We start from the raw sequence: 12,719 nt of genomic DNA, 5'->3' as shown, positions 1-12,719 counted from the left end.
AACACAATATGAAAGAAATAAAGGTCAAATCAGGAGTGTATAAGTCACATAGCAGACTTTATAAATTAGTGTGTGAATAATTGTTTCCAGTCTGCAGCCCCTTTCAAATGTACCAGGACCCCCCACTGAAAATGGCTGCATGTGAGATCATAATCCCCTTGTATTCTACCTCAAATGTAGCGGAAGCACACAAAATTCTTTAAAATTCTGGTGGTTTTTCAAATCACTAAACAGATCTAGTACTTCGGACATATCATGAGAAAACAAGACTCAGTGGACAAGACAATAATGTTAGGGAAAGTGCCAGTCAGTATGAAATGAGGAATGCTTAACATGAGATGGACTGATTAACTAAAGGAAGCCATGGCTTTTAGTTTGCAAGCTCTTAGGTGAGCTGTTAGTGACAGAACCACTTGGAGGTCATTAATTCATGATTTTTCAGAGTAGTCATGTTTGTCTATGTACACAGTATCAGACCAAAAAGGAAAAAAATAGTGGCACTTTTAAAATTAATTGCAAAATATAGCAATATCAAATATAAATATAAGCAGGACACATCCTAATAATGGGCTCAAGCTACAGGAACTCCACCAAGAATTTCTTATTCCTTATGGCCTAAGAACCATCCGTTTGTGTTTGCTCCGCTCCGTCCATTGTCTCTTTAGCTCCTGCACATTCCCTGGGGGATCCTTCTTTATAACAGGCGTCCTTTGTGTTCCTTGGCTGAAAGGTCACTCCGTTCCATTTTATTTGCATATGACTGCGCATGGTTGCACCCAAGATGGAAAGAGAGAGAGATGGAAGAGGGAGAGGGGGCCAAATAAAGCAAGGGAATGTGAGGAAGAAATTCCTAATGGACCCGAGGGGCTGGTTGCTGGAGAAGACTCAAGATCTCTTTCTGTGCAGCATCCTTTCTCCTCCTGTGGCCAACCCGTCATTCCGAAGGGAAGCTCACAAGAAGGGCATGATGGCCCTCGGCTTCTTCTGAATGGTGGTCTCCTCATACCCAGCAATGGGTGTGGGCTAAAGACATAAAAAGCATCCAAGCGGGCGCAGAAAGGGAATGCCAAGCCGCTGATTGAGGTGTAGGGTTGACTGTTGGACAGGATTTCCGGAGACTTTGATAAAGAGGGACAAAAGGCAGGTCCTTGTGGTGTCATGTGGGATGGGGCCCACCTTTGAGGACAGAAAGGCTGGACCCTTCAACAACTATTACAACGCCATGGGTATAAGTGTGAGAGTGATCGACCAGCAATGAATAGACTCTACTGTGAATTCAGAGGCCAGCAGGTGAGTTGCATCAGCAGGAGCTGTGGAGCATGGGTTCCCAGCTTTAGGACCCCAGATATTCTTAGACTGCAACTCCCAGAAGCCTTCACCACAAGCTGAGCTGGCCAGGATTTCTGGGAGTTGTAGTCCAAGAACACCTATGGAGCCAAGAGCATGCAAGATAATAAAAGACACAAGAGTACTTCTGAGCATGTCTGAATGTTATGCCTTGAACCAATCCCAGCCCATAGACTTCCTGAACACCCATAATCCATAAGACTTCCTGAAGACCCATAAGTCTTACAGGTTTGGATCTTTGGATTCCAGATCCAAAGAATCATCTTTGGATTCTAGATCCAAAGCCTGAAACATGACTATCTTTAGTTGCGTGGCAACCCAACATCTAGACCTTGACCAACGAAGGTGGGTTGAGGAAGATCCTCTTTTTGGGCTCCTATTCAGAAACCAATGTCATTTCTGTACAGGAGTAACCCCAGGGCACCAGCCTTTGATTCAGGATCTCTCTCTCTCTCTCTCTCTCTCTCTGGAAGATAGAAAGAAAGGAAACAACTGCCAGCAGTGATGGGAAAGATTGGCACCTCTTGACATGCTTTAGCAGGCCCTGGAGGGGAAGACGGCCGCCTTCAGAACCGCCAGCACCCTGACAGCTATTAGACGCACGCTCCATGTCAGCCTCCTCTTGTGCCCAGCTGTCGGCTGCCTTAAAGGAATCATTTAAGCGATATTTGTTTTTTTCTGCTTTGGTGAGCTTGCTTTCCTTTCTTCACTTTGGCGCTTTTGGCCATTACTCCATCCGGCCGTACCCCATCTGGCTCCTTTTCGCAGCCACAGGTGGATTCCAGAAGGGGGAAAAAATCTGGGATTTTCCTCTCTGTGTCTGCCTCTCGGTGAGTCTGCGTGTATGCACGTTCGGTCTACCCGCACACCCCACAGCAAAATGGCAGAGATTTCTAGAGGGGCTGCTGTGTTGTTCTGTCATCTCTTGGGGCAAAAACATCAATACAAACACGTCTTGTTTGCCAGCAGCTTTTAGAGATTGTCTCTCATTTTTTTTCAGAGGCAACATTACAGATCTAAAGAAGGGGACTACAGACTGTGATTAGAGAAAATAAATCTTCTTACTTCTAAAAGTGCTGTGGGATTCTTTGCTGTTCATCTTCTCTCCCCAAACTGGGATGTTTCCCTTTGATGTGGTGCTGACCAATCAAACCAGAGGACAGGTGTACTACGTGTTTAGAAGGAGTGCTCCCTTAAAAGGTCACAGAAGTCTGTTTGTCATAGCGCATGCTTTTCCTTATCTCCGCATCTTTCCTTTAGCCTGCTTTGCTTTATGATTGGTCATGGTTAGATAAACATATATTTATTTGGCAACTCTAATTGCTGGTGCTTCTTTCTGAGGAACTACTATTGCAGAAGGAGTGGGTTTATCATACAGAATATGTACTCTCTTAATATCTAGCTTGGAGATGCTTTGAAGTACAGTAGGATCCTCTTATCCACAGGATCTGTATCCACTGATTCACTTATCCACAGTTTAAAAATACTAAAAATATTAAAAGAAAAATGCTAGAAATACATATTTCTAAGGATGAAGTTACCAGGGGTGGCCACTACAGGGAGCCAAAGACCACGCTATATGTAGCATTTCATGTTAAAATGGTGTTCCCTATAATCTGCATTTTTTTCAGGCTCAGGAAGAGGGCTTGAAGCTGCTCCCCTGCAGATACACTGTGGGTTTCTAAATCTCAAAATCCCTAGTTCTGAAAAACGTATGGACTAGTGAACTCTCAAGTCCCAACACAGAAGCGCAGCTGGATTTTCAGTAATAAAGGTACTGTCCTAGCAAGTATCATAGGAATCGGTGCCTCAAGGTGACATGGTGACCCTCTACTCCTTTCACTCAGAATTCAGCCAGATGTGTTGTTGTTGTTTTTTGCCCTCTCGACCAAGAGCTGCTCCCAAAATTCTCTCATTCAGATTTCTCCTTCAATTTGTAGGTCCCCGGTTGCCTGCCTTTGTCTTATTGTTTTTGCTTCCCAAAGCAGAACCGTAAATATTAGAAAGCCTCTGTTGTGCTGTTTTTAATTTCCAGATTTTGTACAGCTCACTGTGTATCTCTGGCTTTCCACAGTTCCCGATTTACAGTTCATCGGTGCCTTCCTTTTTATACATTACCCACGCGATGGCCTGCGTTTGATCAAAGCGGCGCGTGTGTGTTTTTATTTAAAATGATGTGATTATACACATGACTGCATGGAGATACTTTGCGTGTGTGTTGGGTTTCCGATTTCCTGGCAGCAGCTCATGTGTGCATCCAACAAACAAACAAACAAACAAACCCACTGCAGAAGAATCAATGCAGACGCGATGTTCAGGCCCGGTTTGAGATCTGGGGAAGCAAATGGCTTCTCGGGAAGTGACTGGCTGTTTTGGGTCACGTCAGGTGAAAGGAGGGTGAAAGCAGGACAGAGTCACAAGAGAGCTGGCATAAGATTTCAGGACCTTGGACAGTGCCTCTGTGGCGTGGTGGGGAAAACATTACTGCTAAGAAAAGTGGGACTCAGTAGGAAAAGAGGAAGATCTCACCTGAGATAGACTAGCAAAATACAGGAAGCCACAGCTTTTTGTTCACAAGACCTAAGCATTTTTAAACTGGTTTTTAAGCAGCTGGTATTATTATTATTATTATTATTATTATTATTATTATTATTATTATTATTATTATTATTATTATTATTATTATTATTATTATTATTATTATTATTATTATTATTATTATCGTCATTGTCGGCGTCGGCGTCGACATCGGCGTCGTCGTCGCCATCGCCGTCGTCATCGTCGTCGTCGTCGCCGTCATCTGGTCTCCAACGGAAAAAAAGGAACTTTGTTTCAATATAAGGCAATGGTGGGAAGGATAATGTTGAGTGGCTGGCTGGCAGTTTGTCTCTTGAGTTTGGGACAATTCAACCAACATTACCACTCCTGGTTTTTACTTGGCAGCCCTCATTCTGAAAGGACTATAAACAGCTACGTGTGAGTTTTGAGACACTTGAATTTTTACTACACTATCCAGAGGTAAGTGGTGCCTAGCCTGTTGAGCTAAATGCTAGCCTATGTTTGTGACACTTTTAGTGGTCTAAACAGAGGTATCATCCCCCACTCTCTGCACCTTTGGATTGCACACAAGGACCAGACAGCTTTTTTCCACCCATTCAAAGACTCGCCATAGATCAGAAGCAAGTGGATGGCATATAATGACATAATAATAACTACTCTATAGATGCATGGCTCTGGCGAAACTGAAGCACCACCCTATCCAAGGGCCTTTGGGCCATTAGATGGCAAATTTGTCACAGGCATTAAGGCTTAAGGACGGCGAACGCCATACGCTTCAGCAATTGCTCCATTCCATCAAAGCTATTATGGAACCCGAGGTGAATTAAATCATGACTCCTGGACGTAAATCACATCCTAAGACCTGTAACAGATTGGCAGGGATGGTCACGGCATCGTTCATCCTCCATCATTCGCCCAGATGGGTGTTTTATGGAATGGCTGTCAGGCTGTGTCTGAGCTGTATTTGGGTAAGGCTGTAAACCCTAAGATTTGGGAGTCGGATTGTACATGGCTTGACGGTCAAGCCAAACCCTGCCCTTGGAGGTCCCTGATTCAAACGGTGAGGTGGAACAGCCATGCCTCATGTAGATGCCAGCTTATGTCAAAGTAGGCCCTTTCTTCAGCTGGGTTTCAAAAATAGCAGTGGGAAATTAATTTTATTGGTGTGATAATTAAATGTGATGCGTCTACACAGTGACATGGATGTTTTCGTCGGCTTTGACAGAAAGGGCCATTAGGGGGCAAGAGCGAGCTTTTAGGCCATCTCTCTGAACTTGCGTGTAAATTTACACAACTCTTTAAATCTCTGATGGCTTGTGTTTTTTTTAGCGTCAAGGAGGGCAATTGTGCTTACTTATTGGGGAGAGAGCTGGAGTTTTTACACTACTGGCACACTCAAGATAGCTCAAAACGTTTGAAGACGTTAACTAATTAACAACGTACAGTAATTCTATGTATGTGTGCTCAGAAATAAGTTCCTCAGAGTTCAGTGAAAGACATTTTAAATACCCTCTTACCTCTTTTGCTATGGTTTTGGTTTTTAGGGGGGTTTTTTTGTTTGTTTTCCTTGAGGTACTTTAAAAAGTTCTCATTTTCATTCAAAACTATATTGGCCAATTTTAAATCTTCATATAATGCATCGGAAACTATTGGATCCATCATTCCCGTAACGCTGAAGGGACAAACCTTGATACTTAAGCCCCTTCCATTGCATTGATCTGAATACTTTTTAAAAATTTAGAAACTGCAAACATTGACATTTAAAGGCTTTGTTAAATATTTGTTTTGATATGCACTTTATAAAGAAAAAAAATCACACATTTTTAATTGCTTTTTCCTCAGAACCTAAGAGGATGGCTGGATTAGTTCCGAAGCCTCACAGGCCCAGAATTCGGTTTTCCAGAGAGTCCAACTAGTCATCTGAGAGATCCAGAATCAAGGAAAGAGCAGCTTAACCATTGATAAGGGTTGTTCCCCCGGCTTCCAGTATCTGACATACGAGGTCATAAATACCCCTCATGGACAGAAGCACTGATAGCTTCACAACACATGGCCTTGTCTCATTGCTTTTCAAGAGCGGTTCAAAGAGTGTGGCTTACCTTCCATCTGGCAGAAGCAAATTCTAGTTGAACTGTGCGCTGGGTGAAGGACTTCCATTGAGCCTTCCATTGACCATGCTGGCTGTGAGATTTTGGTGGCTATAGTCCAAAAAACTCCAGATGGTGATAGCAGCCATGAAATTAAAAGATGCCTGCTTCTTGGGAGGAAAGCGATGACAAACCTAGACAGCATCTTAAAAAGCAGAGAGATCACCTTGCCGACAGAGGTCCGCACAGTCAAAGCTATGGTTTTCCCAGTAGCGATGTATGGAAGTGAGAGCTGAACCATAATGAAAGCTGATCGCCAAAGAATGGATGCTTTTGAATTGTGGTGTTGGAGGAGGCTCTTGAGAGTCCCCTGGACTGCAAGGAGAACAAACCTATCAATTCTGAAGGAAATCAACCCTGAGTGCTCACTGGAAGCACAGATCCTGAAGCTGAGGCTCCAATACTTTGGCCATCTCATGAGAAGAGAAGACTCCCTGGAAAAGACCCTGATGTTGGGAAAGAGTGAAGGCAAGAGGAGAAGGGGGACGACAGAGGACGAGATGGATGGACAGTGTCACCGAAGCGACTGACAGAAATTTGACCCAACTGTGGGAGGCAGTGGAAGACAGGAGGGCCTGGCGTGCTCTGGTCCATGGGGTCAAAAAGAGTCGGGCATGACTTAAAAGCTAAACAACAACAAGCCCAAAAAATAGCTTCTATTAGCTCAGCCTTGATTTGTCCCAAATCTCCCACCACTGAGGATAAAAGTGGATTGTAGTTACATGAATCATGTAAGATCCATTCCAGTTTCATGATTTTTCCCCCTCTCCCTTGTCTCTTCCTGCACCTCTGATCATTTAATAGTTTTTTGGTTTTTTTTTAAGAGAGCTATATCGATTCCAGGATGTTTTTAGCCTAGGTCTCTGTGCTGAAATATCCACCAGACATTTTCAAAAAATCCCAGAAACCATGCTATTTTCGAGAGACGCCGCTTCATTTTAATATGGTCACTTCTTTCCAAACATATTGTTTATCTGTTCTTGGAATATTAAAATCCTCAACAATAGTAACTGATCCTTAAGCTCTTTATGAAATCACGCCATACCTGAATGCTAGCTTGTTAGAGATCCGTTTATCCGAAGCCATTTCCTTGATCTCCGATCAGACCTCGCACATGCTAGTAATTGCTAATAATCATTATCAGCACGATTATGATCTCCTTTGTTTCTTAGTTAAAAATTCGGAACAGGCTTTAAAAACACAGCCGGGGGTGGAGAAGAGGGAAAGAATTTCACAGAAGTAGAAGGTCTGGAGTGTTTAATAGGTGCCGATAATATGGACGCCTCTTTCGTCAAAGCGTGTTTTAAATTTCCTTTCCCGCTAATCTGTTTGCCAGCCTCATTAATGAGGAAATTTTCATTTTGGATAATTTATATAAGATGCCTCTGGAACTCTTTTTCTTTCTATAAAAAGCACAGCGCCACAGACGAGAGGGTACAACGGGGAAGTGGGAAGCTTCCAGAAACAGGAAATTTGAGTTGTGGGACTCACTGACACCAGTGACTTGATTCGAACTCAACTCAGGGGTGGGGGTTCAATGTATCACGACTCAGAACCCACTCACTTGCTCCCTTTTTTTCTGGGGGGAAAAAGCTTGTTTTTAATAGGGACTCAGATTTAGGGCTTGGGACTCGGGACCACAAAACTCGCCAACATCCTTGGAATCTTCCAGACAGGGAATAAAGAAATTAAAGCTTGATGCGGAACCCAGATATTAGAAGTTTCTGTGTAAATAAGGGTTTCATTAACAAATTAGGGTCAGTCTTGATAAGATCTATCTTTGGTAAATAGAATCTACCAAAACCTTTACAGCACGAATATGTTGCTCGGAAGCAAGAGGATGCAATAGCTTGGGAAATCCTTCTTCTGGGCCTCAGCGTTCACCTCCTTGAGGAAAGAATGGTTCCTGGTGCCCTTTCACCATCTTTCATTTCGAGAGAAAACCTTTAGTAAACTCTGTCAGAGGGACGGATTACTTATTGCCTGCCTGGTTCCCAACGGGTTCCTCTGTCAACACAAGAACCGTGGACGAGAGATGCATGACCCTCCTGGTGCTTCAAGGGGTCGGAGAATGGAAAAGTGGGGCCAGGGAAGGGAAATGGGGCTATCTCTCTGGAAGCCTCCCAGGAAACCATTAAGGCAAGCCCCAGATTCGATTATCCAACCCCCCCTTGCTCTGACTTTTGCCTACTTCCTGTCATGATAAATAGCTCTCCACCCAGTGATGACTTTGTAATCTCCAGGAAGACAGATGGATTTCTCGAAGGATAGTGAAATTCATCACTGGTGCCTGAACAGGAAGGAAGATGATGGGGGGGGAGAGAGAAGGTAGAAGTGGTGTTTGAAATTTGTCTATTTAGCCACACTCCTCTTCCAGATATACCTCAGGTGGAATCAGGCAGCTGCAAAGGGGTGGGCATGCTTGCATCTCAGCGGGTCTCTTTAAAGCAAGGTCCCCAGATGTTCTTGGACTACAACTCCCAGAAGTCTTCACTTCTGGTTGTGCTGGCCAGGAGTTTTGGGAGTTGTAAGCCAAGACCCAAGCCTTGGAAACACTTCAAAGGGAGCATCTGCTGGGGCAATGGTCCCCAACCTTGGGCCTCCAGATGTTCTTGGATTACAACTCCCAGAAACCTTCACCACCACCTCTGCTGGCTAGGATTTCTGGGAGTTGAAGTCCAAGAACATCTGGAGACCCAACGTTGGGGACCACTGTGCTGGGGAATCGCTCCTTCCCAGCCCCATAAAGTAGAAGCCCTACAGCTGGACCAAGAAGGTCCAGCTTGGGCATAGATCAGTGCTGGGATACAGCCCATTTCCCCATGTGTCACGTGATCACTCGGAAATAGATCACACTGGACCACTCCAGAAGAAGTCCGTGTTGCAGTTCATCTGCTGATGTGATCACACCCAGAGTTACCATTTAGACATATACATGCTGGACAGCCCAATGGTTTAGCCATCTGGCTCCGGAATCAGAGGTTGGGGGTTTGATTCCCCACGGAGCCTCCTTAATATAGGCTGGATGTGATGATCCGTGGGGTCCCTTCCAGCTCTGCAGTTCGAAGACAAATTCTGATGAGCGGAAAAAAGTCGTCGTGTTCCCTTCCACTCTGATTTTAACACCAAGAACTTCCTCCGACTTGCTTTCTCCTTGTCCTTCCCCTACACGTGCTTGTCACCCCCATCTGAACCACCCACCAGATAATTGGGTAGGGTTCATCATGCCCGAAAGAAAGAGGGGGGGGGTCACAATGTCAGTCTGTTTCAGATGATATATTTCAGACAGTCCTGCTATCCCCTTTTCTCTCTTGCCTTGCCCAGGCCTAAAATAGCAAAGCAGATCTGAAAAATGATGATTATTTTTCAGCAGCGCTCGTCCAAGGTTTTCAGCAGAGGGCCATATGTGATGCTAGAAGAATCCCCATCCTTTTTTCTTTTTTTAATCGAGGAGAGAAAGAAAACAGGAATGAGAGACTCAGCTGAAACTAAATCATCAGAACAACAACTTGAAAAGATTGGGTTGCTTTTTTAAAAAAAAGATTAAACAGATGACCATTAAGAAGACAAGCTAAGAAGTTGCTTTATAATGTGTCCATCTAACCCTTTATTGCCAGTTCTAACTAGTAGCAACTGTCTGGGCAGTGATGCATACAAAGGATATGCTCTGCCACTGATCCATCCTCATCCTCTTCATCATCATTACATGCCACCAAGTTGATTTTGTCTTATAGTATCTTTTTCCAGTGTTTTATTAATATAAAGTACCCAGAAATGGTTTCAGATTCCCTTCTTCTTGGGGCAGCTCTGAGATTGTGCAGCTGGCCCAAGGCCACCCAGGCTGGCTCTTCTGCTGGGAGACAAGGTGGGGATTCGAACTCCCAACCTCTGCCTCCACAGCAAGCTATCCAACTCTCTAAGCTATCTAGCCAGCAGCATCCCCGAACCACAGCTCTTCTAAGCCCTGGTAAGAGTACATAGACACATACCTTCTCTTATAAGATTTTTGAATATCTGTATTTTATACATCGTATGAAATTTCCCTTTTTAATGCAGAAACTTCTGTTGTGTTGCATTGCATCGTTTCAGAATTGGATCTACATCAGGGGTTCCCAATCATGGGTCCCTGAGTGTTCTTGGACAACAGTTCTGTGAAATTCTGGTCAGCACAGCTAGTGGTGAAAGTTTCTGGGAGTTTATAATCCAAGACCATCTGAGGACCCAACGCTGGGAACCACTGTTCTATATACAGTGGTGCCTCGCTTAATGAGCGCACCGTTTAACGACAAATCCGCATAGCGATGTCACTTTTGCGATCGCAAAAGCAATTGCATTGCGATGTTTAGATAGGCAAAAACTCGCATTGCGATGATCGGTAAGCGTTTCGCTTACCGATCTTCGCATTGCGATGTTTTTACAACAGCTGATCGGCGGTTCCAAAATGGCCGCCGAGTGCCCAAAATGGCTGCCGCAAGTGTTTTCGCGCCCTGCCCTCGCTTATCAAGGGCGCAAAAATGGCGGCGCTGTGGAGGAACTTCACTGAACGGTGAGTTTGGGCCCCGTAGGAACGCATTAATGCGTTCCTATGGGGTTTTTCAATCCGTTTAGCGATGTTTTTGCATAGCGACGATTAATCCGGAACGGATTAACGTCGCTATGCGGGGCACCACTATAATCCTGAACCATAAAGATGTATCATGTTGACTCAGCATGTATTCTCTCACAAACACCTTCACAGACCCACAATAACACCTACGCCCATCTGCCCATTGACTGAAGCCTTCATGTTCATGGTGTATGTGCACAAATGTCCTCCACCCATGTCCACCAACCACCCTGAATCGGATCTCATCTGATTTGGGAAGCTAAGGAGGGTCAGACCTGGCTTGTCCTTGGATGGGTGACCACCATGGAAGACACAAGACGATCCGACAGGAGGGCGAGGAGCAGACTCCTGCCCGAAACATGGAGAGTTAGTGAGACAAGGCTAGCCGAACTAGTGTTCTGACTCAGAATAAGGCATCTCTCCCAGGTTCCTTTCAGGAAAGAAGGGAAAGAGAATTAGCATGGGTATGCCAACCAGCGGTCGCTCAGTTCCCTGTCAACAAGAAGTGAATTGTGTGGCTCAGAGCTTTCTTGGAATGGCCTTTAAAAACTGCTCAGGTGGAAAGAATGCACAGAAGGCTACAAAGTGAAATAACGGGGGAGCAACGCCATAAATCAGGGGAGTTCTATATTTATTTCTGCATGTTAAATCTGCCTTCCCTCCAGGGAGCTGGGGGAATAATAAATACAGGCCAGGCCATTGGTTGTGAAAGAAACAGGACAGAGCAAAGGGGGAAAGGGAGGGCAGCCTTCCCATGACCAGCGTTGAATTTGAGCCTCGGATGGCTGGCTCCTGATGCATTGGTCTAAATCTAATTTGAAGACAAAGAACAAAGGGGAGTAAGGGCGTCAAATGTGTCCATCTACAGCCCGCATCTGGACAGCAGCTGGAGCGGGAAAACATGGGCCATCAAGTCAATTCTGACTTATGGTAATCCTCTTCAGGGGGTCCCATGTGGTTTCCCATCTTCCCTTCTTCTGGGGGAATTCTGGGGCTGTGCAGCTGGCCCAAGGCTACCCAGGCTGGCTCTACTCACAGGAGGCACACAGTGGGGAATTGAACTCCCAACCTCTGGCTCCACACCTAAACCATTGAACTATGAAGCCAGCTCAGGAAAACATAGAGGTCCCCACGTACCATGAATTGCCAAGTAGAACACAAAGAAATCCATAAGCACCAGCAGAACTTCAACAAAAAAGAGGAAAGTGTGAAGCTCAACAAAACTTGGCTCCCAGCTCTCAAAAATACAGCATGCAAAAGGTCAACGAACTCCACCCAGCCACAAGGACAGGGGATCACTACACACCAAAGACCAGCTAATGACACCCATCAACCACAGTGACAGATAATCTCTTCTCCTTAGCACAACAATACTCCCACAACAAGACACACTAATCACCCATCTACAGAAAAAGACAAAAGCCTATCTCACAGCCATAAATACTGCCCTCCCAAGCCAACTACACCAGAGCACAGAGTGCTGTCCTCTGAAGCTGCCGGCCACAGAAACTGGTGAAACATCAGGAAGAACAACCTTCAGAACACGGCCAAAGAGCCCAAAAAACCCACAACAACCAGAACACAAAGAGAGAGAGAGAGATGTTTCTTCTTTATGCGGCTTCCCTATTCAAGTAGCTTGAATGGTATAAACACCTTCGGTGGTTGAGAGCCTAGAGCGCTGCTGCCCGCCAGAGCGGGCTATATTGGGCTAGAAAGGTTAGGGGCCACTGGAAGACAGCAAGCAGCCTTGGCTCCGTGAAAGCTGACACCAAGGGCTTATGAGATGGTGGCTTTGCTGTTGTCTTCATGTACCGGGCAAACACGGCTACCTCGCCCTTGAAATGTTGTGGGTCACAACTCCCAGCCTCCTGCACAGCCGGCTCCCAAGGTGGCTTAGGGGAATTCTGGGAGCTTCACAATTAGGCCAGTCCTACCATTCTCCAAACCCAAGCTGTCACTTCAGGGGGGTGGCACAGGTTCCAGACCCACCACCCAAAGATGTCCTGGACTCGCTGCCTCCACTCAATGCCACTTGGTTCACCGCTTGCGTATCCTTCTAT

The sequence above is a fragment of the Pogona vitticeps genome, chromosome 12 (assembly GCF_051106095.1).
Source record: "Pogona vitticeps strain Pit_001003342236 chromosome 12, PviZW2.1, whole genome shotgun sequence".
NCBI classification, from domain to species: domain Eukaryota; kingdom Metazoa; phylum Chordata; class Lepidosauria; order Squamata; family Agamidae; genus Pogona; species Pogona vitticeps.
The sequence above is the reverse complement of the archived record's forward strand: the minus strand, read 5'-3'. Positions refer to the sequence as shown.